General features: G+C 42.4%; 1 protein-coding gene across 3 annotated transcripts in view; it reads right to left on the minus strand.

The window, feature by feature from the left end:
- The window catches only part of PCGF5 (polycomb group ring finger 5), a 94,688-nt gene that overhangs the window by 63,000 nt on the left and 4,242 nt on the right, over nucleotides 1-27,446 (minus strand). For 2 of the 3 annotated variants that reach the window (XM_063405654.1, XM_063405650.1), the window contains exon 1: nucleotides 791-877. The exons of the other annotated variant lie outside the window; for it this stretch is intronic. The gene's annotated coding sequence lies outside the window, so the exon portion shown is untranslated. Of the gene's footprint in view, nucleotides 1-790; nucleotides 878-27,446 lie in introns of those variants that run through there. 3 annotated transcript variants of the gene reach the window in all.

Raw genomic sequence — 27,446 nt, forward strand, 5'->3', positions numbered from 1 at the left:
TTTTTTTTTCTTTGAGAGAGAATAGGAGCAATCAAACATGGGAGAGGAACCAGGGCAGGTTACGCTTCTGCTCAAAGGCAAGGTTTGGGGAACACACCCAACCCACGTGTAAAACGAGCAGCCGTATTCCAGCGGCGGATGCGAGGGGAGGGGAGCTCCGTCCCCTCCGGGCCGAGGCTGCTCCCCCTGCTCCGGTACCTGGAGCGGGCAAGGCGCGGCGGACCGGTGCGTTCCCTCCTCCGCCACACCGACGGCTTGTGCCTCTCCTCCTCCGGTGACATCTTACATAATAAGCCGAGCTAATCACGCCGGAAGCGAGCCAAACCGCCACGGGGCATCAGCGGGGATAACCACCCGCGGGAGGAGATGCTCGGACAGGCACCCGCTCCCCGCTCCCCGCCCGCCCTGGCGCCTTGCTAGAAAAATCCTCGCCGGGGCGGCAGCGGCTCCCGCAGCAGCCGCCAGACGCGGAGCCCTGGCTCGTCCCCCGCCGCGCTGCGCGCCGTCTCCCCGGGAAGCCGCAAGCGCCGCGAACGGCACCAGCCTCTCCCGGGCGCCTTCCGCGCCCCCAGCCCCGCCGGCTGCAGCCCCGCCGCCCTGCCTGGCCGCCGCCGGCTTCCTCCTCAGCGCCGAATTGGAGGAGAAAGTTACTCGGCGGCGGCCCGGCGTCCGCCGCCGCCGCAGTTCAAGAGCAATGTCACGTTCAACAACTTGTTATGACACATGATCCCCCCCGCACGCATCCGCACCTCGCCGCCGCCTGCCCGGCGGCCCCCGGCGGGCCCCTTACCTTCCCCTGCAGAGGCCACGGGCACCCGCGGGCGTGTGCGGGAGTGGGTGCGTGTGGCAGCGCGGGCGGCGCCGGCTGGGCGGGAGGGCGGGGGAGGGGAGGGCGGCGGAGCGGCGGGAACGCGCCTCGCCGGACTTGTCGGCGGGCGGGGGCGGCTGCGGGGCGGCGCGGGGAGCGGCGCGGAGGGGAGCGCGGGGGGCGGAGGAGTTCCCGGGGCTTGTTTACGCATTGCCGCCCGCCCGGTGCAGGCGCTGCACTCTCTGATTGGACACAAACTGGGGCACAGCCCGGCTCGGGCGCTGCCGCCCCGGGAGCCCCCGGCGCCGCTCGGCCGCCGGTGGAGCCCCCGCCGGGCTGCGGGGCTCGGGACCACCGGTGCCCCGCGGGCTCCGCCGGCACCCTCCGCCCGCCCGCCCTCAAACGCTGCCCGGCCGCCGCCCCCGCGCATGCCCGGCGCGCCGGCGGGCCCGGGGCGCGCATGCGCCCTGCGCGCGCCCGCTGAGGCGGCGGGGCCGGCGCGGAGCCGCTGCCCGGTGGGTGCCAGCGGGGCCGGGGCGCTCCGCGCTGCCGGCGGCCTCCAGCGGGGCGGGACCGCGACCGGCGGAGCCGCCCCCGCAGACGCTGTTATGTAACCGGGGGGTGTCTCTGGCGGCCCCGCGCCGCCGCCCCTGTCAGCGGTAGCGCCCGGGGAGGAGGGGCTCCCGTGGCTGCGTTTCCCCAGCAGGGAGCTGGATGCGCTCCCTCCGCCCCAGGGACCGGCCCCGCCGAGGAGCGGCAGCGGCCGCTGCCCCTTCCCGCCGCTTCCCCGGACAGGTGCGGCCCCATCCCGGGCCCGGGGGCGGGCAAGAGCCCGTCACAGTCAGACCCTTCTCCTTCACCCGCTCTTAGCACATCGCGTCCCGAAAACTTCAAAGTTTGGGCAGCGCTCGGCCAGGGCAGCCCCAGGCAGGGAGGGTCGCTGTGTGTGAGCAGCCGCTGCACGGAAACACCGCACGGTTCCCTCGGTGAAGGCAAAACGCCATCCCAGCAATGTTTTCTGGGTTTATTTCTGCTGGGGTGGGTGTGACTCATATCTTATCCTTGGTAATTTCCACTGAAATAAACAGTTTTAACCAAGGAAATGATCAGAACATAACACAATTGTATGACATATCTCATGTACTCATTAATTCTCATTAAGCAGCTCTAATGTTCTTTTTACTCCCATCCCACAGTCAGCAATGACAATAAATGTAATATCGAACTATAAGCCAGGAGAGCTCTTTGCAATAGGAATCCCCACTATGCACCCTCAGTACGTGCCACGGGAACTTCCCTGACTCATTTTCAGATGAGTAAGCTTCTCAATCAAGTTCTCCTGGCTTTTGATGGTAAAGCCCTCAACTTCCTCATACTGATAACAGACTCAATAGTCCCTGTAACCTGTTCCATGTTGCCTCTTCCACAAAATTTGGGATAAGGGCCCTGGCTAGAACCATTTCCTTGCAAGCCAGTAGAGTGGTGGGCCAGCAGTCAGGACTGCTCTTGCTAACTTAGAGCTGAGCATTCACCTGCAAGTTAGCAGCTTTCCCGAGTTCAACTTTCATTCTTAGATGGAAAGTAGGAATGTAGTTTTGAAAGATTAATTTTAATATATGCATGATGTTTTCCAAGTAGCATTGCATAAAAAAAAAAAAAAAAAAGGTCTAGAGAAGAATTCTCTTGTGCCTGCTTACTCAGAACTTTTCCCTTTTAGTCACTTCCTGGGACAAATTACCAGGATATCTGAATTAAAGATGCTTCAACATCATCTGAATCACACCACAGTACCACATTTATTTAGACAGCAGTGAACCCTGTCAGTAAGTAGATATTTTGGGGCTTTGCTAGTCAGACTAGTGTTGATCTTGACTGTCAGGTCAGCTGTTGGTTATAGTTGTGTTTTTGATAATGAGGCAGATTGGTTTTATCAGAGCAATGCATTTAACTCCATAGACTTTATAGTCAATGGGTATCACACAATGCAGAGTATTTTGAGAGATTAAAAGAAACTTCACAGGAAAGAAACTCGACTGTATACTGGAAAGAAACTCTGAAGTATACTTCAGACTATCATATCAGGCTTACTGAAAACTGACACCTGGGTCCTATCATTAAAAGTTTTGGGGACTTTTGAAGGGTTTTGTTTTGCAGTGTTTGGTAAGTAAAATTTGTGACTCTAAGTTTTCATTTGTAAAAAAAAAAAAAAAGGTATTGAGACTCATTGATTTTACTGGAACAACTGATGCCAACACTAAAATCACAGAAAAAACATACCAGAGGATAAAATTATTCAAGGTATTGTTACAAGTTGGAAATGTAGCCAGCAGTGATGGTCTAGACATGGCAGGACAGAGCTCAGAGCAGATTAACTTGCTTTACTAAGAGAGCAAGGAAGGCACATAAAGCACCCAATGCAAAACACACTTCAGTGCTGACAGTTCTCTCACCAAATGTTCTGAGTCTACCTAAATGATGTATACAGACTTCCCTTTTTAAGAGTTTCTTCACAGCCAAGAGTGCCATATATTTAGATATCAGTACATACTTATGTAAGTTTAGATGGAACTTTATCTTCTCACGTGTTTTCCTGGCTCCTAGGAGACACCAAATAGTGAGAGACTAAAAACTGAAGCACAAGAGTTGGCACTACCCCTTTTGTGTGTAGCAATGTAAAGGTCTAAAGATCTTAATCCATTATTTAATTTTTACAGCCATTTGGCTGTAAAAACCTGAACTATAGATTCTATTTTTATTTTATATCTTACATGATACCAAATTTTTAGTGTAAACAGTTTTTGCAGTTTCATGGTATATTTTGCATACAGGAGAAAATGGTTTGCCTGGTTCAAGACTCAGTTCTCTAATTATCTTTCTTTCACTTCCTCTGCTGATTTTATTTCTAGTAGAGTGAGAAGCCTTAACCTACTCTCTGGGGCTTTCTTCTTGATCCCAAGCTTTGTAAAATGTAGATGTTTCCTTAAGATGATGGCTTTTATAAGCTATCAGTTAATTGTGATTAGAGCAACAGCCACATCTGGAATTCCTCTTCAGCTACTGCATCTTTGGAGAACTGGCGTGGAAGTTGTACTCAAGTGTAAAACATGTAGTTCAGAAATATTTTCTAAAAATAAAAAAATAAGCAAAACTAAATTGTTTAATTGGTTTTCAGCAGTTGCTACCAGTAGGGTTATGAGTTAACTTTCAATTCATTAGTAGATTTTCCTGTCAGATAAGCTCACAAAATTTCCAGTGAAGGGCAAGCCACAACCTTTTGGTATATCAGGGATCTCAATTTCTGACCCAACATAGATAAGTCTCTGTGGGTGTCCTCCCTATCTCCTCAGAAATATTGCCAAGGTACATTTTTCCTCTCCCAAAGATTACATAGAAATTGAAAATGATGGCTTTAAAATGTCTAGCATTAATTATGCAGCTTTCTTATAACTTCTTGCCAGTGAGTGATAAATCCCTCTCTCGCTTTCATCCAGAATTTGACTACTTTAGCAGAGTACCAAGGCACTCTAAAACTACTTCCATTTGAAAAGAGGGTATCATCACTTCTAACTCCCTATTTAGAACCATGATGCTATTTTAAATACTATTTTACACTATGATTTTTCATCCCATTTAATTTGTGTTACTAATTAACTCGCTCTCCAAGCAAGGTTATCAATTGTTTACTGGTCAGCAAAAGGCACTCTTGGCTCTTACTGAGCACAGCTTAGTGTTGCTATAATTACAGAGTATCTCATACCAACAGTGAGACTAAATTGTGAATTTTGCTTTTTTGGTGGATGTTTTCTACTTGAACATCGTTTTATTTCTATTTCTATGAAACACCCTGACATATGAATTATGCAGCAGAAAAGAGGTGCTCTCTTGCCTTTAGACTGGACTGGGGGTTTCCTTTCAGTTGCAGAGGGGAAGAGCTGTAAAACACCTGCTCAGCCTGGCTGGAGCTCCAGCAGGAGTAAGAATTGCCAGGTATCTGACAGCTTGAATAGCTGCCTATTTACAAAGTTGCTACAAAGCCTACCACAAGAAAATCTAAGTTTACTTTTTTCTCATGACAGAAGCTGTTGAGATCCTTGGGTAAACAGCACATTTAATCATTTATTAATCATAAATAATCATCATAAATGATGCACGTATCATAAATATGCACGTACAAGACAAATGTCTTCTGTGTTGGAGCACAGCTACAGCAACATCAGGGTTAGACCCTCAGCAGAGAATTCTGCCCTCCTGCAAAGGCATCAGGAATCTCCACAGACCTGCTCCTGTGCTTTAAGGCAAGTCATATCTCCAGCTGCAGTATTCCAGAGACTTTCTCTACTTCCTTCCATTTCAATACTTTTAAACTCAACCATGCTCTATATCATAGTATAATTATTTCCCAGTTTGATTTTCATCATTTTATGCAATATGAACTAAGGTGTAATTACACTATGTAAGAGACTATTACAAGATGTCATTTCACAGGCAGGATAAAATACCTGTCATTGTCCATGGGCAATCTTCCTCCAAAATGAAGAAGGGCACAGAGAGGTGGTCTCATGGTAATGAGCTCTATTTCACATTGGGGAGCTCTGCTCATAGAGAATTATAAGAGTAGATTTTAACAGACTAACCACTAACACTTTATTTGAGTGGGATGGCAGGACAAGACTGATACCTGTGCTCAGAAATCACAGCAGCTGTTTCTGAGAAAGTCTCCCTCCTGCCAGTGAGGAAACAATCCCTTACCAAGGAATTCGGAGCATAATTACTGAATGGTGTCTTTTCACAGCCCAGAGACCATACTAGACAATCACATTTACACTGCCAAATGGAATGAATGCAGGAAAGCAGGATGGAATAGCAAAGTCTCCAGGGACACTTTTCCTCTTTGTTTCCAGATAAGGACACGACTAGTCTTCTGCACTGCCCTTTTGTAGCCTTGGTGTGCAAAACAGCTCATGAGGCAATTAAGAGAAGTAGCTGCTCATGAGGAGGTGAACCTAGATATCTAAATTTAGATCCCATGTATACCCTACCATGAAAGCATTTTTAGATCATCCTGAAGGAAAATGTTTCCTGAATTGAATCTATTTCCGTTTGCTAATGTTGATTTGAGCAACGGTTGAAGTGAAATAAAGTAGGATGACACTTCTTTGTTAGGATCCCTAGAAATCAGTTTTTTTCCAGATTTGTAGTGTTTCAACTAAAATACCCACAGTAGTTCTTGCTGGCAACTCAAACAATTAGAATAAATTATAACCAGTCGAGTTCTTGTATTACACCAATTTCTAAATTAGAATTTGGAGTCCTTAAGGTAAGTGTTCCATCTGGTATATTTTGTCACAGTCCCTGCTGGGACGTCTGAACACCTTAGTACTTAAAGGGCAAAGTATTTCTAACTTTTTATTTGCATGTCAACTAGAATGTATGAGTAAAGATTTTTAAAATGTAGAGAGGAAAAAAAAAATTCCTCTTACCTATTATTTACTTTCAGTCTAGTCTCTGTTGTTGAAAACAAACAATTTTTAATGGGTTTATATATTTAGGGCAACGCGGTTGAGGTCTGGATGTAGCTAACTAGAGCTATGGATACTGGAGTTTTTTCCTTACAGTGGGATGCAACACTACATGGAAAAGAGGGAAGAGAAAGATTTGTGCGACAAATCCATCCCACAGTTCAGAGATCTTCCTTGAATTTCTTTAAAAAGAAGCAGACAAGACACAATAGAGCACTGATGGATTGAAGAGTTCCTATGTAAGAGTGAGTTTTTTCTAATCTTCAAGGATCAACCTGTCCACTACCAAATACTTAGGATGACACAGCATACATATATTTAAAAACCCTCAATTTTTAGCACATAATAAAATGCACAGTATAAATCTGGGGTTTTTTTCTGCCACTTAACATTAACATATTTTATACACTTCTTATCCCCTCCACATGTACCTGATGGCACCATCACTGAAAACACAGTAATCTTCCTTATAAACTTCCTTGCAGACAGCAGTGAGCCAGCAGTTTTTAATCCTGAATGATTTCTAAAACTACTGTAAAAGCACATGTAAGCAGCCTGAACAGCTATTGAGACCTTAAATTTTCATTGGGCGATATATATATATATTTATTTTGAAAGTGAGTCAGTGAATGATTTACTTATCAGGTGTTAGTGTAGTAGTATATTTTCTTGGCAAACATGGAAAAGATTTTGAACCAAGAGATAAGGAAGGAGACGTTGACAGACTTTTCTTTATACTTCTAATCAGAACAGTTAGAAAGATATTTTTGTTTATCAAATGCATGAAAATTCTCCCACTATGTGAATTTTTTTCTTAATAAAACATGAAGAGTCTATAGCTGCAAATCCATGCAGAAGAAATATAGTTCTTTCATAATTTGATTTGTCATAGTGCTGATTTATGCATAGATATGTAAATACTGCGCCTGTGACCTCTTCCTGTGTCTGGCCATGTGCCCACTGTGCTCTGGCCCATTCTGGTCACAGGGCCTGATTATTCCTTTCTGGCTCTGCCCTCTGCTCAGCCCTCTCTTCTGATTGCCTGGTTTTTAATAAACAAATCACTGAAGAGCCCCTCTTTTCTAAATTTTTATGATGTCCTAATCCCAGAGGAAAACGCATTGACTCTGGATTTTATTTCGGGTATGTGCCATGACTAAAGCCAGGGAGAATAACAGATGATAATACAATGATTTTGCATGATTTTCCGATTCCTCAGGCAGTAGAACTTTAGTGGGACAAACCCCTGTGCTGAACACAAAGAAGGATGAAACAGAAAGGATAAATCCATTTGCTTATGTCCCAGCAGGCCTGGTAGCAAACAGCGACCAAACCACAAACCACTCACCTTCTAGGCTACAAAGGGAAGCTCGTGACAAATGGCTTTAAACTCTGTGTGTGGACAGAAATGTGTATTTAGAGGACCTAATATGGCCCCTAAAAGCACCCCATGCAGAAGGTGTGTTTTATCCAAATCTACACACATGAGGATTTGGTTTGAAACATCTACCAGCCCTGATCGTGATTAGAAATACCCCAGTACCCCCAGATAGAGCAGGCAGGTTTAGTCCCTCACTGTAAATTGTGCTGTACTTTTCCAGGAGCTTCATGTCCTCCAAGCAGCTCTCTCAAAATATAGCTGGAACTTGTCAGTAAGCTGGAACATCATTAAGGGAAAGGAACCCAGAAGATGGACAAACTGTAGGACTATGGATCTTACTTCCTTCAGACTTCCTTCAAACTTAATGCTAATCAAATAATTTCCTACTACACTGGTTAAAAGCCTGAACTGTGTATTCTGTAAGCTGATGATAAACATAATGGTGGATATAATTGAAAGTCAAGGTTTTGAGTAAGAGCTTTAAGCTCTTAATAACCAAATTTACAGACATCCTTAGTGACAAGTCAATGGAAGCAGGTGGACATCTAAGCTTAACATTTATTGTTTTCACACCAAAACTGTAAATAGGAGGAATCTACAAGATGAATTGGTGAAACTAAAAAAAAAAAAAAAGAAAAAAGATGCCCCCAAATTTTATGTAATGAAACTTTCAATATCTCATCTAAATTCCTGCCAAATTCAGGATCCATATGCACTGCTGTAGATTTAATTTGAATTTTGAATTTAAGGTGTTACTTCTTCACTGGTATATAGCATATTTGATAAAGACTGATTTATAGTTGAAAAGATGAAATGAGAAAGAACAGCAGAACATGAGGAAACTGACTGGAATTATAAAAGCCATAGAAAGAGGTTGCACTCAGGTGTCCGTATAGGTTGTCAGCGGTGCTGGCAGCTGCTCTGCCCATCAGAGGGTTAATGCAGGTACCATGGCAGTGTCAGGCTTTTGCACCCTCACAGGGGTTTTCATTCACAAAATCTGCAAGGGGAAGTAAAGAAGCAATGCCAGGTTTTTTTTTTTCCATTTTGTTGCCCACAAGATCACGTGCAGGAAATATGCCAATGGTGTTAATGGCTTACCAGGCTGGGTGGCTGTAATCACTGCAATTTTGTTCCTCCTCTCTCAGTGTTCAGCTTGTGTTTTCTCTGCTGCAACCTGCCCAGCCCCGCATATGCTTAGCTGCTGATAGAAGTCACTAATTTTAAATATACTAAGTAAATGCATTTAGAGACTTGTGTAGGCCAACCAAAGGGAAAGAGAAGATTCCACAATTGGTTAGATAAAGATATTATAAGGGAAGAGCAAATAAAAACATGGATGCACAACCCAGCTGGTGAATCACACAAACATGGATGGATTTTGTTATCTGGGATGATGTCCTCGTTTACAATCTCATATCTCTACTGTGATGCTGTGATTCAAGGATGCATTTAGGAAAGGCAAGAAGAAAGAGCACAGCAGCACCAGTCAAGTATAAATCATAGTTCACAAAAGGCATTCTTTCTTTAAAACACTATGTTACATCTAAATATTTTCCTAAAAATCAAATAGAAGTGAGTAAATACGCTCTTGAAACTTACTTAATATCCCTCACACATTAGGTCTGAGATAGGAAATGCCTGGTTCCTGACAGAATTTATTTCTTACTTGAAACTAAATAATTTTAATAATCCTGTTCCATCACACAAAATAAGCTGGTCAGACCTGGTTTAGTAACTGACACACAGGTAAAGCTGTATCAACACCATCTGTGTATATACAAAACTAAAAATAAGGAAATTACCTTTTTTAAAAAAATAAATGCCAAAACGTGGATATTTGAGTGTTTTGATTAAATAGTGAACTATTTTCGGTTTCAGATAGTTTTACAATAGTTTTAAGATTTGCTTCAACAGAGAGAGCAGAGTGTATTTAATTTTGCTATGACTGCAGGATTTTGGGTCTTAAAAGACCAAATATAACCAGCTGGACATTCAAAATGAAAATGCTGTATGATGTAGGTAAATTTTAGTTTCTGTTTGAGATGAATTTTTTCAGTTGTCAAGTACCAGGCTCAAAAATGAGTCACAGTATTTGGTGAAATAAATAATGAAAAGTTATCTGTCTAAATGAGAGCACACCCTTGGGCAGTGATAGTCTTTAGTGTTTCAATGTCTCTTAAGCCTCAGAAACCTGAGTAAGGCTAGCCTGAGACCCCTTTTACTTATTTCATTTGGAACAAGAGTTCATAAACCATTAGATGGAGCCCCTCTTCTGTCTGCATGGAGGAGCCCCTCAGCAATGTACAGACACCTCCAGTGTAGCCCCAGCCTGGGACTGGGAGAACCTGGGACACTTTGAATACAAAATGCACCTTCTCCCTTAGAAGAACAAGTGCTGAAATTCTGTTTATTATCACTTGGACTCAGGAGGTTGGCTGGACAACACAGCCACTGAAGAGGGACACCTGGAGCTAGGGTGTGCTTGTTCATTTTCAGATGTGCCTCCTTCTGAGCTGAAGGAAGAAGCACACTGGTGTGACAGGATCCACTTACATTGGCATTAGCTATGCTAAGCCTGCCTGATAGAGAGAAAACTTCTGTCTTCAGAACAGATTTTAGGCACATTTCATCAGCCCAAGTTTAATCCTGCTGACAGCACGTCTCCTTTAATGCCATCTTTCTTTGCAGAAGATTTCACCCATCTTCTCTCAACAGCTTTTCTACAGGGTTCCTGGGGGTGTGAACGGTGAGGAATTGTTAGCAAGAGGTCACATTCCTTTATCCAACAGATTTGGTGCTAGTCCTAGACTAAATGTTAAATTACAATGTTCTATTATTCAGCTTCACAACTAGTGGGATTAGGTAATGCAGTTCACATGTTCTTAATGTTTAGCCAGACTCGAGGCCAGTAGTAAGTCCCACTAGTTGTTACAGATTGTCTTCTGCAAAGATCCATCCACTGCCAAATATTTTCCAGTTGTGAGGCACCAAGAAAGGACTTTTTTTCCATTAAGCTAACAGCTTAGAGGAGGGGGTTTTTGTGTGTGTTTTGGTTTGGGGTTTTTTTAGTTGTGTTTTTCAGGGGTTTCTTTTGGTTGTGGTTTTTTGTTTTGTTTTAATGGCTTATATAATAGCTCCAGCAATTTCAGTTAGCCCCAGAATCTTCCTTCTCTCACAATCTCTGAATAAGCATCACTGCTGGCAGCCCACACCTTTCCTTTTCCACCCCTGCAGAAGCTTCTGATTTGTTCATCTTTGCTCTCTGCAGGGAAGGTACCTCAGCTGCCTTCATTCTTCATTCAGGAAAATGTGGAACAAATGTTCAGTGGCAGCCTGTTGCACACCAGTATAATAGTGTATAAAACAGAGAGGCTACTGCAAGCAGCTTTGGAAATTCAGCATTTTGCATTTAAAGCAATTCAGCTTTGTAGTAATGTGATGGTTCACTCTACAGCTAGATCTCCAAAGATGCATGGCTTTATGTAAAGTAGCATTAATGTATTTTTAAGATGCTTTTGGATTTTGAGTAGAATCATTTGAGAACTGCTATGACATATGTTCCAGATATTGTGTGAGGAGGGATAGATAGTGCAAATATCCCACTAACCTCAGCAGAGTACTTCATGTTCCATGTTCTCCAAGAAGTCAGTAAGAAATTTTTGACGATACAAGAAACATCACAGCAAATTCAATCAAGAAATTACATGTTTCTCTGTTGAATATATATTTCTACCTAATGGAAAAGTCTTAAGTGCTGTTTAAAGACTTCCTTGGCAGACTATATATCTTCTGACCACTAGAGAAGCTGTTTTGCTTAAGGGGAGAGGAGTTTGTATTACAGAAGAAAACGGCAACCAATTTTTCAAACTTGAAATACAGACTTGGAGATATGTTGTCCCAAGTTTCCTTTTTTCTTCCCAGCTTCTCCATCTGCACTTGGTTCATTTTCCCCTTTAGAACTCTAAACAGCCCCATTTTTTTCAGCTTTGTGTCTCCCCAACACAGGTCATGCCTCACTGTCAATTCCTTTCTCCTTATATTTCTATCCCCCTGCCATTGCTGGTAGGGGTTATGCACTTTCCCTCTGTAGCACCTGCTACACGTGGCTGCATGGAGGAAATCTCTCCATCTCTTCCTGTGTGACTGGCAGTGGCTTCAGTGAGGTATGAAGAGGAGCAGAAGCACTTTCCTGTGAGGATCTCTGGCATCCCTGTGCCTGGGTTTCTGCCCTGGCTGCTGTAACAGGCTGTGGGAATCCCTATTGAGCCACATGTTCTGCCTACTACATGAAAGACTCCATTTTTTCCTAGGGCTGAAGATGGCAGTGCAAACCTATTCGTATCCTTTCCTCTTAGAGAGCTGTGCTTAGTTTGTCTCTCACAGGATAACTGCTTTCCCAGCAAACTTTGCTGAAAACAATGGAGGCTCCTTTCACTGCTTAAAGAGCATCTCTGGGATTGCAGGAGAACTCACTGGGTCTTTCCAATTGACCCCTTCCTTTTACACAGGTTCCCATTTGCAGCCAGCTCTTCTGAGCCCAGCCAGGAGATATTATTGCAAAAGAACAGAAAGGAAGTAGATGTTGAAGCCAAGACCACCCTTTTACACATAATACTGAGTTTTATAAGAGCATTTGGTGATCAGGCATCATTCCCTGCCTGCATTCAATTCCTGTGAATGTTTTTGAGCACCTTTGCTCTTGGCAGAGCCTTCTTTTTCAAGTTGTACATTAAACATAAGAAATGGCATTTGAAGAAACACTTTCGTGTGTGGTTAGTCTCTAAAGCTAATCTTCTAAGAATAAGCCAATCAAATGCAAATCTATTTCCCAACACCACATAATATGTTATCTTAATGTAGATGTCTTTCCAGGCAGTATGATTTCCCTAACAGCAAAAAACAGAAAGTTGTCCTCATGGAAGGGGTTGGAAATAGTACAGCACTGATGAGGTAATACTATTGCAACATGGTCAAGGAGCCTCCAGATTGTCACTTGCCAGGAATCCTGATTGTTGTCTGCAGCTGGTACCAAAGCTAATAGTGCACCTCTGAAAAGTGTTGCAGTTCAGAGGTTTGCCCCATGTACCTCTGGCACACCAGCAATATTATTAGAGGGATGCAAGCTGCACTGTCACCAGTCCTTTGTGAACATGAAGTAACTACACAGAACAAAAAGCGTCACAGCTCAACTTTCATGCCTGCCTAGATTTTAGGGAGGCAAGAAAAAGGTGACAGATCTTTAAAGAGTCACCACCTGGTAAAGGGAACCAGAAAAATCCAAGTGACTGCTAGCTGAATGTTCTTACTTTCCATCAGTACTGGAACTGAGAGGTGAACAACATGAAAGGGAAACATTTTCTCTGCATGAGCTTTCTTACAGCAGTAGGTGAGAACAACACTTTTGTTTCAGGTATAAAATACTGTAACTAGAAAACTGAGCCTGTTCTCAGTTTTCCCTTCTTTTCCTCAACAAGGAAATAATAGTAGAAACATCAACTTCTGAGTATAAAAATAATAGGAAAACTTCACAATTATCAGCTCTGTAATATCCTGTGACATTAGAAATGTTTGACAAGAAATACCATCTTTTTATGAGAAATATTACCTTGATTTATGTAATGGAAATACATTTAACATCTTTGCATAATAAAACCCAGTTGCTCTACACAAAATAACTGGTGGATCACTTGGGTTAATTTTCCAGAGAACTACTGAAGTACTGAACAACAGAATGAGAATTCAAAAAGCAGTAATGTGCCAAAAGGATGATTTCATTCAATATTTCATATGTGAAAAAATGGAGCAACAAATCACCTCCATCAAGACAAAATTGCTGCAGAGAATGCAGCAAGGAGTGTATTTTTACTTTTGTTCTTACAAGAACAATGGAAGGTTTGCAAAGTGCATTCTGGTCTGTCAAAAGCACTCAGTGTTTGAGTCACCACAATGCCTGTGACCTGGAACGCCTACCAATTTTTTTTTTCCTGTGTTGATTAAACTTCATTAGAGGTGAAAGAACTGCATGCTGCTGCAGGAGAGGGGAGGGGGCAGCACTAAGAGGCCACTTTCCAAGCAGATTTCCCAGAAATAGAGCAATTAATAAAGAGCCCTAGAAATGCTTTCTGTGCACTTCTATTTATTATGTCATGAAGTGCAAACTAAAAGCTTAATGAATCATAAAATGCAACATTTTTATGATTATTTCTTCATGCCTAATCCAGACCTGTCTAAATAAACAAGGATAGTAATGTACAGGCAGAATTTGGATCTAGCTTACCCTCGGCCAAGGTCACAAACACAAAACAAACGGTTCTGTGAAGGGAGCTCACAGAGCCTGATTTGCTAGAGATTTTATCTGGGAGCTCAGTTCACTGGGGGCAAACTGTATGTGCATTTTAAGTGAAGTTTTATCTGGATTTAGGATATTGATGACATAGTTCTTCATGTGGAATCTTTTGTGTCTTGGAGGAGTTGAATCCTTAGTAGGCACTCTCCTATGTTAGGGGCACCCTTAAAGCCTCTCCCCCCCCTTGGCAACGAGGTCCTCATTTTCATAAATATTTAAGAATGTAAATTGTTTGGAGACTGCTGCTGCTCTCCAATTTGGTTAAAATTTACTAGAGGGTTAAAAAGCTGTCACAGCAGGACAGACAGATGCAAGACCACATCCAAATCACATGATTGCATAAAGCTTGTTTTCTTAGAAAACCAGAAGAGGAATCCTGAGACCCACAGAAAGGAAATCATAAAGAAGGAAAAGAGCAATTTAAGCAATATATTGACAATACCTAAAAAGCACTTCCTATTCCAGTCCACAGCAAATCTCCACATATAAAAGAAAATTATTGAGGCAAATATTGTCCACAGATTAAAAACATCTTAACGGCACATTAGTTTTACTCATTTACCACATTAGTTTTACTTTTCCTTACAGTAAACACAACTGAACTTCACTGAGCTGCTACCAAAGAACACAAGTTTCATCATCCTAATATCAATAAAGCAATATAGTGCAACAAAGAAATGTTACCTAGTAAATGACATTTCTTACTGTAGAAGCAAGAAACCATCAATATAATTAATTTCTTAGTTTTTTTAATAGACAAGAAGTCAGGTACAAGTCTCTGTTCAGATAAGTAGGAGAATGAGGACTTAATCCCTTTAAAGATTTTTTCTTTTATCCTGTAAGCCATACAGTTTTGTTTTACACAGTACTTTTTGCTATAAACAGGATCAAAGCAAACTTTCAGGAAACACCTCTTTGGTTCTGCTTGGGAAAATTATCTCCTTTGTTTCCTTTTCCCTCCCCATGAGCTGTTTTCAGTGCTTCCACCAAGTTGTTAGTCATAACAAGTTACCAAACCTGGAGGGTGTTAGCTTGGCAATGAAGCAGAAACAAGTCATGGATGGGGTTCTCTCCTAATAGCTTTATCATATGAATGACACAGAAATCGTAGCACCCTGGGCATACTGATGCAACTCACTTTGAACCCACAATTTGATCATATTTTAGAAGAAATTATTCCTGACAAATAGTCCAAATAAGCCTGTCTTCCACAGAGAAGACAAATTTATGTTGTCCTAGAGACATTGGCACAGGTGATAGGGGACAGGGTTGTATGGCACAAAGAAGGCACCTTTGCCCTAAACTGAGACCTGCCTTAGTGCTGATGGGATGACAGCAGCACCAGTAGCCCTCTCCCAGCTTTACACACACAGCCCATCCTCTCTCTTGTCTGTCCTCCCACTGTAACCCTTGCTCGGTTCCCCCCTGCTCAAGGTAAACAAATCTTCAGCTGGGGAACCCACCCATGACAGCTTTGACAGCTTTGTCACTGCAGCTGCTGGCATCACTGCAGGAGCATCACTCGTGGGTGCAGCACTGCTCCAGGGGCTCCGTTCAGGAAGGGAATGCTCATCTCTAGTTCTTGACAGAGAGGAGGTCTTTGTGAATACTTAGGTTGGTAGCTAGATTAGATTGGATACTATGATAAAGAACCACAAACCCAAAGATTTTATGAAAACTATCATCACTCAAAGGAGCAAATTACATTATTTCTTTGCTTCTGAATTAGCTGCGGTCCCATTACTAATTTTTAATTCTCAAAATTTGCTCAAAATATGCTGGTTAAATTCAAGACTTCAGTGTTTCTTGTGTTTTACAGAGCAGTCTTGCACAAGAAATACAGACATTGTCTAACAAATATACTTGGAGTCTTGTTTTTTCCTGGTGTGGGGTAACAACAGAATTTTTCTTACTAATTATTCACGTACACATAAATAGCTGGTTGGGAAGTTTGTGTTCAGAGACAAGTCAGCAAAGTGCCAAGTTCCAGGAGTAGCCTAAGTGCTCGTTATGGAGGTAGCCTTTCACACAACAATCACGCTTTGTCTTTCCAGCAGACAAGCTGTACCAGTTGCCACGTGGCTGTTTTTCTGATGGCCTCCTCTCCCAGGGCAACAAAATCCCCAGCAAGCAGCAGCGACTGCTACAATTGCTGAGAGCAGAAATAAATGCACATTCAGGACTGATCTGCTAAGAGCCTTTACTTTCCCTGCCCCAGCCCATTATCTGTTTTGCATCAGTTACACAGTAGCCCAGAGGTAACTAAACAATTCTGAAACTCGAGCAGCTGAAATAGTTTCAATCCCTCCCCACCACCAAGAAGCTCAATCCACCCCTGGCAATTACACTATGGTTTAAAACTCAAGCTTTTTCATTCAACTGAACATGTATGTTTTTCAAAAGACACACACTGGACTTGGAGTAACCCAGAAATAGCAAAGAATTAATGCAGACAAGAACTTTAATGCTCTCATACCTGTAACATTTGTAAATTTATCACTTTTGAATTGTTTCCTCATCTCTAAATGGCAGTTTGCCAGTGGCCTCTACCTCCTGAACTTCTCCTTTGTGTGTGCTAGATTCAGTAAAAGCATTAGCACATATTAATATTTCTATTTTTGCATCAAGCACCAGTTTGTAAAATGACAAATATGGTAGCACAAACTCAGTTTAATAGAGGCTTATGATCAAAATCACATTTTTGCTGGTGAGATTTTGTTGAGATCTAAATGAAGCAAACTTCTTTGTCATGTGTAGCTTTGGGGAATCAGCTGTGCACTAATTAGAAATCACCCCCCTTTTTTTTCCCTGGAGATATTAAATATAACTGCTCCAAACTCATCTTGTTTTCTTGCTAGAAGACAATACACTTGAGAGAGACAAGCTGCATTTCCCACCTCCCTATCTCCTCCCTTGTGGCTTTATCACACATACAAATAATTGTCTACCATTATTCTACAATAAAATATTCAGATTTGGCACTTGGGTCTCCTTCAAGATGGCAGGATGCAAATCCACACACCTTACAAAAGTAATAAAAAAGGTGTCTTCCTTTATAATTTATCGTTTGAATACTTCCTGTACATAGTACTTGTTTCTAGCTCAAGATCCCACTCTGGAAATTTTTCCTCCAGTTTTCTGTTTCCATTCAGCCATAGGAAGGCAGGATTCAAATCCTTCCTTTACCAATTTCTTTTTCATCACTATACAGCAGCAGAGCTCACAGTACAATCTGCATCAAGTACTCTTCTTGATTTTGTCTTCAAGGAGAGCCATTTTAAGAAATGTGGAAGAAGGTATAGTTTATATTGCTTCCTGTAATGGGCTCAAGAGGATGTTTGGCAAGAGAGATACTAAAAAGGCAAAGGAAGATTTCTGCATGAATAGATCTTATAATAAGCATGTTAGCTTTGGATCCTCTATTTCATTCTAATGTGATCACTAGTAGGGGGGTATCACCAAAAGTGGTCCAGGATGCAACTGTATTTTTGGACAGCAGAGCCTAACTTATAGTTGTAATAAATCAATGTTTCAGTCAGTTATTTATTGTGTTTTAAACCAGAGACAGAGCAGGTAAGTTGTCAATAGCCCCTGTTGCTGCTTTTGCCAAAAGCTGATATTATCAGGCAGGGCTGATGGGTTCTTTAACTACAGCGTGGAAAGATCCACCCAGGGAACAAACTCAAATCTAAAAAAGGCATGCCCAATTTAAAGTCCAGACATGGCCCCCAAAGTAGTACATACACAATTATATACATGCAAATTAAAATAAACATGTATATAAACACATACATGTAAAAGGATAGTTGAAAGAGCCTTGCATGCCCCTCTGCTCTTGTTTAGCTGTCCTGATCAAAAATACTACAAGAGAGCAGCAGGCATTTAGCATAGAACAGCACAACCTTGGGCAGCCTGCGCTAGTCTTTACTTTGTAAATTGTTTAAGAAACTGGACGTGAAGAGGCTCTTATTGGCATGACTTCCCTCGCTATTAAGGGCTAGATAACCCTGAACAACAACACAGGAAGAAGCAGAATGGATTTTACTGCCTCAACCATCTTGCTCAGATTTGGTTCTCACTCCTCCTCACCTTTCAGACCGTACAGAATTTGCTCCAAGCATCAAGATTTTAGTTACCTTCCTAGAATCTGAAAATGGGGGGAAAATCTAAACTCTCACCTTTTAACTTTTTTGGGAAGTTGAAAGTGCTGAACTTGCTGATAAATATTAAGAAGATTTTCATTGTCATCATGATAAGTTGGAAACAAAACTTTCACTGAGACTAAAAGTAGTGGAAGTAAAGCTCTAATTAATTTCAGGAGAGCACAGACAGTCAAGTCTGGTAATTCTTCAGGTTCAAACGAGAAGAGACTGAAAAAGGCTTTGACTCATCTGTCATTTATGCTGCCCTAATATACATAGGCTACAGAACTTCTGAGTGCAAACTCAGACTAAAGAGGAATTCTCAAAGCTCATTATACGGTACTTGCAAATGAGTTGAAGTGCTAAGTCTTTGATTTCTGGAGTCGCCAAACACTGGCTCAAATCCCGACCCCCTAGCACACAGCCCACATAACGAGAATATGCACTGAGGGAATCAAGAGGGAGACTTCTTTCCTTGAGAGTTTGGGGCAATAGACCCCATCCCACCTTTACCAGCTCTCAAACAGACCTTTTCCCCACTGCAATGGCAAATTACTGATGTATCTCCGTGCCCTAGGGTGTTCTTTCTCTGGCCCTGGGGTGGCTCTAGTAGTTCCCTGCAGGCTGCATAGTGCTGGTCTCCCTGTATGACAGACCCAGTGCCTGCATGGCTCTGCCTGGGTGTTCAGAAAGACCTGGGGAGTTCTACAGCACATTGCACCTGTCTGCAAAGATTACCCTGTAGGCAAAAATAAGACCATGAAATGTTAAAGGTTCCCCAAACTCTCAGCTCCCCGCTGCATTGCTATCGGCCCAATCCCCATTACCATTTGCTACAACACTGTCCAGAAGGGCAGGAGCATTTCAATAGGAACATTTCTCTAGCCAGGAGTGGGCAAATATGAGAGCTGTGCATCACAGGATTAGTTTAGAGGCAGCATTGGGCACCCAGAATTCTGAGGTGGGACTGTGGTGTGCGGTAAGCCAGCTAACATTGCCATTTCATTCTTGTGGCTATTTACAGTGGGGAGGGGGGAGGAGAGAGAACAAAGAAACATTTTTTTACAAGTGCTTTTCCAAAGTGATACTATCTGAACACAGAGGGTTAAGTCCTCTACTGACATAGACTGACATAAATCAATAGCCTTTAATACTGTAGCTGAATTAGATCTGGCCCAGAGCTTCTTCAGGTCATCACAAATTATGTTATTAGTTACTTTTGGCATCACCAGGACTCCTTCATTTCACTGCCAGAAGGCAAATGCTGATACAGAGTTACATGACTGAAAATATCCTCCATTAAGTGGTTAACTTTTATGTGATCACTGAAAACTCAAGGTGTGAGTGCTGTATTGCTGTTAGCTTTGTCAGACTGAGCTGCTGTACAATTCAAAAGCTGAGTCAAATTTTATAATCACACAATTGAAATCATGAGGCAAACCCTCTGCAGTCTCAACAGAAAACAGTCTAAGGTAATGGTTTGGATGCTTTTCTTAATATATACCTTTGGGTTTGACTATTTTTTTCCAGCTAAGCAGACCCATACTGTGTGGGTGCTTACAGAGTGCTGGTAACATCATCAAGGCTATGTCTGATCACTATGCCAGGAGCATACGAGATGGAAAAGGATTTATGAATGTCAAAACACTCCAGAGAAACAGGCAGCTTACAGCCCAAGGGGGCAGAAATCATCCTTTTAGTTAATCTCTGCACAGGCTTTTGTAGACACTGCATAGGACATACATCACCAGGGGTTTCCAGGAGGAAGGGAAGAGAGAGGGAAAGTGTGAGCAGTTGCAAACATATCATCAGTAGGGCTTAAAAATACAGCTCTCCCACTATGTGGAGGACAAATGGCCTAGATTCCCTGTGATCTTTTCCATCTCAGTACAAATATATATTTTAACTGTTAAGGCCTAATTTATTCCTTTAATCCATAGCAGAGAAGCTGCAGGCTCCTCAAAGGTATCACAATTCATCATTTAGTGGTTTTCTGGGTTACATGAGAGGCAAACTAATCTCAGGAATTATACATAGCTATTGGTTTGATTTCAAAAGCTCTTAATATTGATGGTGTAGGTTATCTAATTAGTCCTTTGTGCAACAAACCTTTCCAAGTTTACATCTATAGTTTTATGCTTCACTTGTTGACTAACTGAAAAGGCTCACTTCTAAAACAATGCACAGATCACTATGATAATGTGTAGTTACTTATTTGCATTACTTTTGTCATTTTTTGAAAAGTTTCAGTCAAGAATTCATGATGCAGTGCCCAAAGCCTTATGGGAATAGCCCAGCTGCCAGCTGAGTGCTCTTCCTCAGTGGAGGAAGCCTGGTTATTATGTGCAGCAGGCTCAGGTGAGAGCGAATTCAACAGCCTGGGACTGTGGGTGGGTGCAGATGCATCCATGGACTGCTACAGCACAAGATCACTCAGCAAAAAGGTGTTTAGAGGGAGTGAAAGGCAGAGTCCAGGGAATCACCACAGCACTGAAGTGAGGTTTAATTGCTTTGGCAAAGCTTGCAGTTTACACTCATCTCCATAATCCATATAAAGTGGTGTGAGGTAGTTGTATAGTGCAGTCACCTGTAGGGTGACTGGAGAAGACATAGAAAAATATTTTGTTTTCAGGACTATGTCAAACCTAATTTTTAGTTGTCCATTTTCTTTTCATTTTCCACTGTGATCATTTTCATTTGTGCTTGCTCATCTCCATAAGTTTGTACAATGAGCTAAGTGGAACATCTGCTTACCATTCGTTATTTTTCTGCTCATTTATGCAGGGTTCGTTCAGTGTGATGGATGGGGTAAAACCAATTAAAAATAGTTTTTGTTTATGGAAGGAATACACCCATCTGGGAACATCTTACTTTCCTAAGAATGGACCACTTTGGAATACTCCACCTCAGCAGACAGCCAAGCATGCATCAGTAGAATAAACTACCCTCCTCACAGTTATCTGTTCTTGCTGGGATCCTGTATCAACACTTAAAGAACAAATGCCAAACATCACATGAAAACATTATTAAATGCTCTACATTTATTATCTCTTTAGAAGTATTTTTAATTGATAGAAGTACTTTCAATCATTCCTGTTTTTATTTTATGTTTATTGCAATACTTTTCCTTGGCAGGAAAACAACTGTTATTGCACATAAGAAAATGCTATTAGAAGAAATTTAGCCCCATGAGCATTTATCTAGGTATTTGCGTGGCCCCTGGCTATATGAATGTGCTCTTATGCAATAGGATTTAGTAATCTGGAAACAGATTTAATGAGTGCCAACCAAGAGCTCCCTAAGCAAACCTCCACACATGACAAATCAAATAATCAAATCAAAAAATAGAAACTCATAAGGCTGGAGTTTTATAGAAACATTATTTCACTGTTTTGTTACATAAATCCCTGAAGAGTGAAGAAACAGAGGAAACTGCTTGGTAAACAGGCATAAAAATTCTATCCTGGAATAATTCAGTGACTCAGGAATTTCTCTGAGACATCACATACCTAAGTTCACAATTTTACCATGTCCTATTCTGACAAGAGTTTTGAACTTGTTTCTCTTTGTCCACGGGAAACCACCTAATCATTATCTATTTGCTGCTCTGCTTTTGAATTCCAGTGACAAGAACTTAAGGAAGAACAAGTCTCCATTAAAAGATGAGTCTGTTTTAGTCAATCAATGTTTTTGTTTGGAAAGATAATACATCAACAAACCCCAAATTCGTTATCAGTTCTACTTCCAGAGACACTAAAGGACTTTAGAGCCAAGGTGTGCAGAGGGAGGCTTCACTTCCCAAGGGACCCTGCACCTCCCTGCAGGTGGAGGTCCCTGCTTTGCAGAAAGCCCCTGAGGCTGGCCAAGGAGCTTTTGGGATCCAGCTTAGAACTGATGGTAAAAGTAAGCCAAAGGGAAACTTCTTAGGAAGAGCTCAATGACAAAAAAGCACGAATCAAGAGAACTAATAAGACATCTTTGCAGATATTTAAGATCTGAGGGACTGAAGAAGAGAAAAAGCACATAATTCTGTACTTACAGACTCAGGTTGCTTGATTTGAATGTGATTTGAATTTAGGTTTGAGAGGCAGGGGTGGAAGAAGGCAATGATAAGACTACTGTACTACAGCAAGGATCAAAAAGTGGTGAATAGCTATGTGGTTGCTATATGAAATTTGCTCTAGGCAGAGGGGAAAATGGGAAGCAATCAAATTGAAACTGCCACATGGGCAGCAGCAGAACCTAAAATACAGGCAATAGAGATACAAGGGTGAAAATAAGCTTAAGTTGGGAAAATTTGGAATTATGGAAAATTGAAGAACTGGAGTCTTATCCTCAGGATTTTAAAATGAGAGCAAAAGAAAATAAGAAATCATTTGAAATAGGAGAGAAATAGCATTACCATATCTGTTATATTTGAGAACTTCACAAGAAAAGCATGGAGAAGGAAAAGCCAAGGAGTGATACTTACGTTTACATTCATGATAAAGTTATCCTAAAGAAAAAAGATCTTTAAAACCTGATAAGAGTGCCCTGCAGATAATATGATGTGAATTTCCTAAACCCTTACATGAGCTCTCACTCTGCTTTAGACTAAAGGTTGTCCCTGAGCTCCTGACTGCATTGAATTGGGTTTTGATCACTTCACATCATTACCATAAAAATTACTTTCAACTTGATCTGAAAACAAACAAGGCTGGCTTTTACTGCATTAGGAAATACTAGAGTTGGTCTTGCAGAGATTCAGACATTGATAGGGAGAAATTTTATTACTTACTTACTCAGGAGACAACTTGGGACAAGAATATTAAAGTTTTATGATCACTCTGATGAGTGTTGCAATTTTAATACCGTAGCCTATTCACACAATAGTACCAAGAGAATTTTAATACAAAATCACCAATTACTGTTGGAGTCAGAGCAGAGATCCATAATCCACACAGTAGTGTCCACTTGAAGCCTGGTGTTGGCTGCTGCAATTAACCTCCACTGAATTGAGGGAGTCAGGCATGTCAGGGCAGCCTTCTGCAAAGCACAGGCTGGAGCTAAAGCAATGATATTTGTCCACATGCATATTTACTACTAAGCTGAGAAAACATAACTGGAATCAAAGAAAGACTGAAGGCATCTGGAGTGACTGAAGCAATGCCACAGGAGGGATTGCACTCTGAAAGTGTGAGTGCTCAGAGCACTAAGCAACAGTTTTGTAATCACACTTGATCAGATCTGTGATGGAAAATACATCTGCTTTTGATATGTTCATTGTATGTCAAGTATAAAAGCATGGATATGGTTCATTATGGAATGATGCTGATGCAAGACAAATAATGTCAAAATATTTTCTCCTAAAGAAAATTGCCACAATGTTTTCCACATTGCAAATCCTTGGATCTTTTATCCCAAAGAGTTTTCTTAAGTTTTCTTTTAATAATTTTAAACAGGTACCTTATACGTGCCATTTCCCCACTAATTCTTCACGGGCCAGTTTGCACAAGTTCATCACTTGCTTACTGTAGCTCTCCCACCTGCAGAGAGTACCTCAATGACATTCCCATTTCTCCTACCACAGCTGGTCTATGCCAGATTATCAAAACCCCTGTAATATCATGAGCTAAATAAAAGAAAGAACAAGATAAGCTGTTGAGACTAAAGAAATATGGACAGGCCCAATCTGTGATGAAGACTCTGAAGTATTTCCATAGCCAGTTTTCACTGCTTCAAATAACCCATCCTTATGAAGATGGATCAGTAGGTCTAACAAACATCTTGAGGGGAACTTGAAAACATTTTTGCATCATGAGTAGCAACCTCCTTTCTGATAGCTATTCTGCCTCCTCTCTTCTTCCCTTCCATTTCAGACATCTGCTCACCATAGTTTTCACAGGAAATTTTTCCTTCTACTTTATTCTCTTTTACCACATTCAAGCCTCATTTAAAAAGAGCGTGGGTGAGCGCATTCTTTCAGGAATTGGTGCCACATAGCAAATCCCATTGTTCATCTGAGGTAATGCCTGGAGGTGTGCCTTGTACAGCTACTGTCCTTCACCCAGATCCTCTCCATGTCCATGCTAGATCAAGGCCACATTGAGAAATCTCATTTAGCTTTCAGAGTTGGATCAATTATTTTATCCTTTTTAAAATTAAATTTCTAAAAGGACTGAAGTAGACTGCTTACTGCCCTAGTAACCATAGCACAGTGACCCATGGAAATCTCTTCAGCATTGCTCTGACTAGGTTCCTACACCCAGCTTATCAGCTGAGCATCTTCCAGCCAGCATTAGAAAACACAGCCAAGGTCTGTCACATGCTGTTTGTTCCAGTCTCTGCTCCTCTCTCTCACCCCCAACCCCCACTTTCCCCCAGGCTTGTGCAGCAGAATCCCTTGCTTTGATAGCTTTCTTCCCCAGGGAACAGAAATCCTACTGTATGTTTGTACTGTGGGTTGGAGGATGTGTGACTTGTTCTTGGGATATTTTTTGTTGAAAGCTACAGCAATCTCTAGCTTGCAGGAGAAAGCTTCACTGTCTTGAAGACTATCCCAGGAAAGATTCACCTCCTTTCCAGGCTCTCATGTGAAAGTGCACTTACTGACCTGCACCTTTGGCTCATGGCTCACTAGGACACCAACACAGAGCAGTGGGCAATAGATTGAGAGAGATGGGCTTTTAAACAGAGTATAAATCCCTGTCCAGTGCTACCTTTGCCAAAGGTGCTACAGGTGCAGCTGCTCTTGGCAAAGTCTCAGGAAGCCCCTCTGTGCAGCTCTGCTGGTGCCCCCAGAGCTGTGGGACAGTGCAGGAGCACAGTCAGGGGAGCTTCACAACAGAAGCAACACCCCCATGGGGCAGTGCTCGGGGCAGGCAGTGTGCTCTGGCAGCCCTGCTCACAGCTCCACTGCTGCTGGCAGTGGTCCAGACTGCCCCACACTGAGTGCAGACAACAGTCAGCAATTGCCTAGGATGCGTGGAGGAGTTGGCTGTGCACCATTGCATGAAACAAATACACCTTTGAGAGCAAAATAAGGGTATCTGCATCTGTTCCCAACACAAGACAATCAATTTCCCAAACACTCAGAGGAGGGGCTACTATTTGCACATTATAAATGAGGGTCTGCAGAACCTTATAGAAGCATCAGCATGTATAATGTGGGTGTGGCACAAGGACCACTCTTACCCTCAAAGAGCTGGTGTTGGACAGGTCTGCATTTCTCTGCAGTGCATGGAGGCATTTTGTTCCCAACAGAACTCCCATTGTACCAAATGACAAGGTTGAATAACTTCTCACCCCCAGAGGCTGCTAACCAAGCTCTGTTACAGCCTAGTGCTGCTCTGGGAAAAACTGAGGTATTTTCTCTAGAACACTATTAAACAGAAATTTCTCTCCCTGTTTCACTGCTGGCTGGGATGCAGGACCTTCCTGTTCATGCTTTTCTCTACCAAAAAGTTCTGCAGAGTCTAGCAGGGGTAGGACTTCAGTTTTTCTGCCTTGGGAAGCTAATACCAGCATACTTTGCCCCACATCCCCCATGTTGAGCCACAAGGACTTTCAGCACCACAGCTGAAATCGATTTTGCTCCTCAAGAACATACTTCTGAGTACATTTTTCTTGCATTGAGCAGGGAAGTTTTCACTTGTAAAGTGTTTCCAAGTTAACCTGATCTAGTTCCTCCCTCCCAAAGCCATCCACGATGTTTTTCTGCTTTACACAGAAGCCCCACAGGGCACCAACTCAACTCTGCTCTTCTAAGATACCCTTTAAGGCATCTTCCCACAGATGATTGAATCTGAACTCCAGATGTCTGCAGGCACAACCTGCAGCAGTAGATAATTAAAGTACAAGCAAAACTGTATGGATTTGAGTATGGACCTGCAGAATTTCCTGGCTTGAAGCCAGAGCTCAGTAGGCCCTGTCAAGGATGAAAGCAGAATTTTATGTCCTCAGAGGTCAAAGCTGAGGATAGATTCAGAGACTGTTTACAAAGCAAAAAATCAGTTTCTGGTAGGGAAATAAGAAGAGAAATACCACCACTGTGTTGCCATGAAATGAGAACGTGCCAGAGGCACAGTCAATATGGGAGTATTTTCATCAGACACAGCCCAGTAAGACTCAGGCCCATAATACCTCAGCTATTCCCTTCTCAGAAGGGAATCACCACCATCCTACAAGGCTCCAAGGGGTACAACCAGTCGCACCAATAGATTCTCCCTTCACTAGAGCCTCTGGGCAAGCTTACTTAAGAAGTAAAAGCAAAACACATCCCCTTCCATCTCTTCCTCTGCTCCTGGCTATAACACTTCTCATGGAGCACAAGAGCTTCTCCAAAGTTTCTTCCCCTGCAAGTCCAGACTGTGGGTCATGCTTCAACCAAGTCTCATGAGGATCCCAAATCTGCAGCTGAGCTCCTGCCAAGGAAACTACCAAAAAAGCCACATAGGATGCAAGTTTGTGTGTAGCCCCATCTTCCCATTTCTGCCACAGACTCAGCCCCAGCCTCTGGCAAGGCTCTGAATTTCCTTGTTTGCTTGTTCAGCCCCACCCTACCTGTGCCTCTGCAGAAAGATGGCCGAGGGGCAGACTTAGCAGTAGATAATTTCTTTTCAAGGAACAAGCTTAGCATGAGCCCTAGAGCATTAAAGGGAGACTCTCTTCCTCATGCTTATTTCAGGAGCTAATACCTGATAAATCTAAGGCTATATTTAATGTATTTTTCCTCTAACAAAACAACTCTAAAGCCATCTACTCCTTCTTACCAGTGTTGGCAAGCTGAGGCACTTCCTTAAAGGGTAGGTGGAAGATCATGGGGACCTTTACTGCTTCAACAGAAGGAATTTTATTACAAGCTGCTCTTTCCTTTTTGTTCTCCTTTCAGCATACATAGCAATGTCATCTGATGTAGTCACAATTAATTTCTGGAAAACTGTTATCTTAGTTTATAGCCTTGGCACAGACACTTTGCACTGCCATGAAGAAAACAAAGGCATGGCATAAACCAAAAACAGCTTCCAACACTGGTCCTCTCCAGTCATTGATTTTAGTTGGAACTCACTTCCACAGAGCTGCCTTCAAGACACCAGCAAGAGATCTCCACCCTGGAAGGGCACATGCTCTTCCTCCACAATATTGGCTGGCCAGGCACTGAAATGTGGATCCACAACTCCCATATCTGAGACTTGCCAGGAGAGCTGGCACATGGGCAGAGGAGATGTAGCTGGTGGGAGAAGAAAGTACGTGAAAATAGGCTGTATTT

This window comes from Prinia subflava, chromosome 9 (genome assembly GCF_021018805.1).
Source record: "Prinia subflava isolate CZ2003 ecotype Zambia chromosome 9, Cam_Psub_1.2, whole genome shotgun sequence".
Lineage (NCBI taxonomy): Eukaryota > Metazoa > Chordata > Aves > Passeriformes > Cisticolidae > Prinia > Prinia subflava.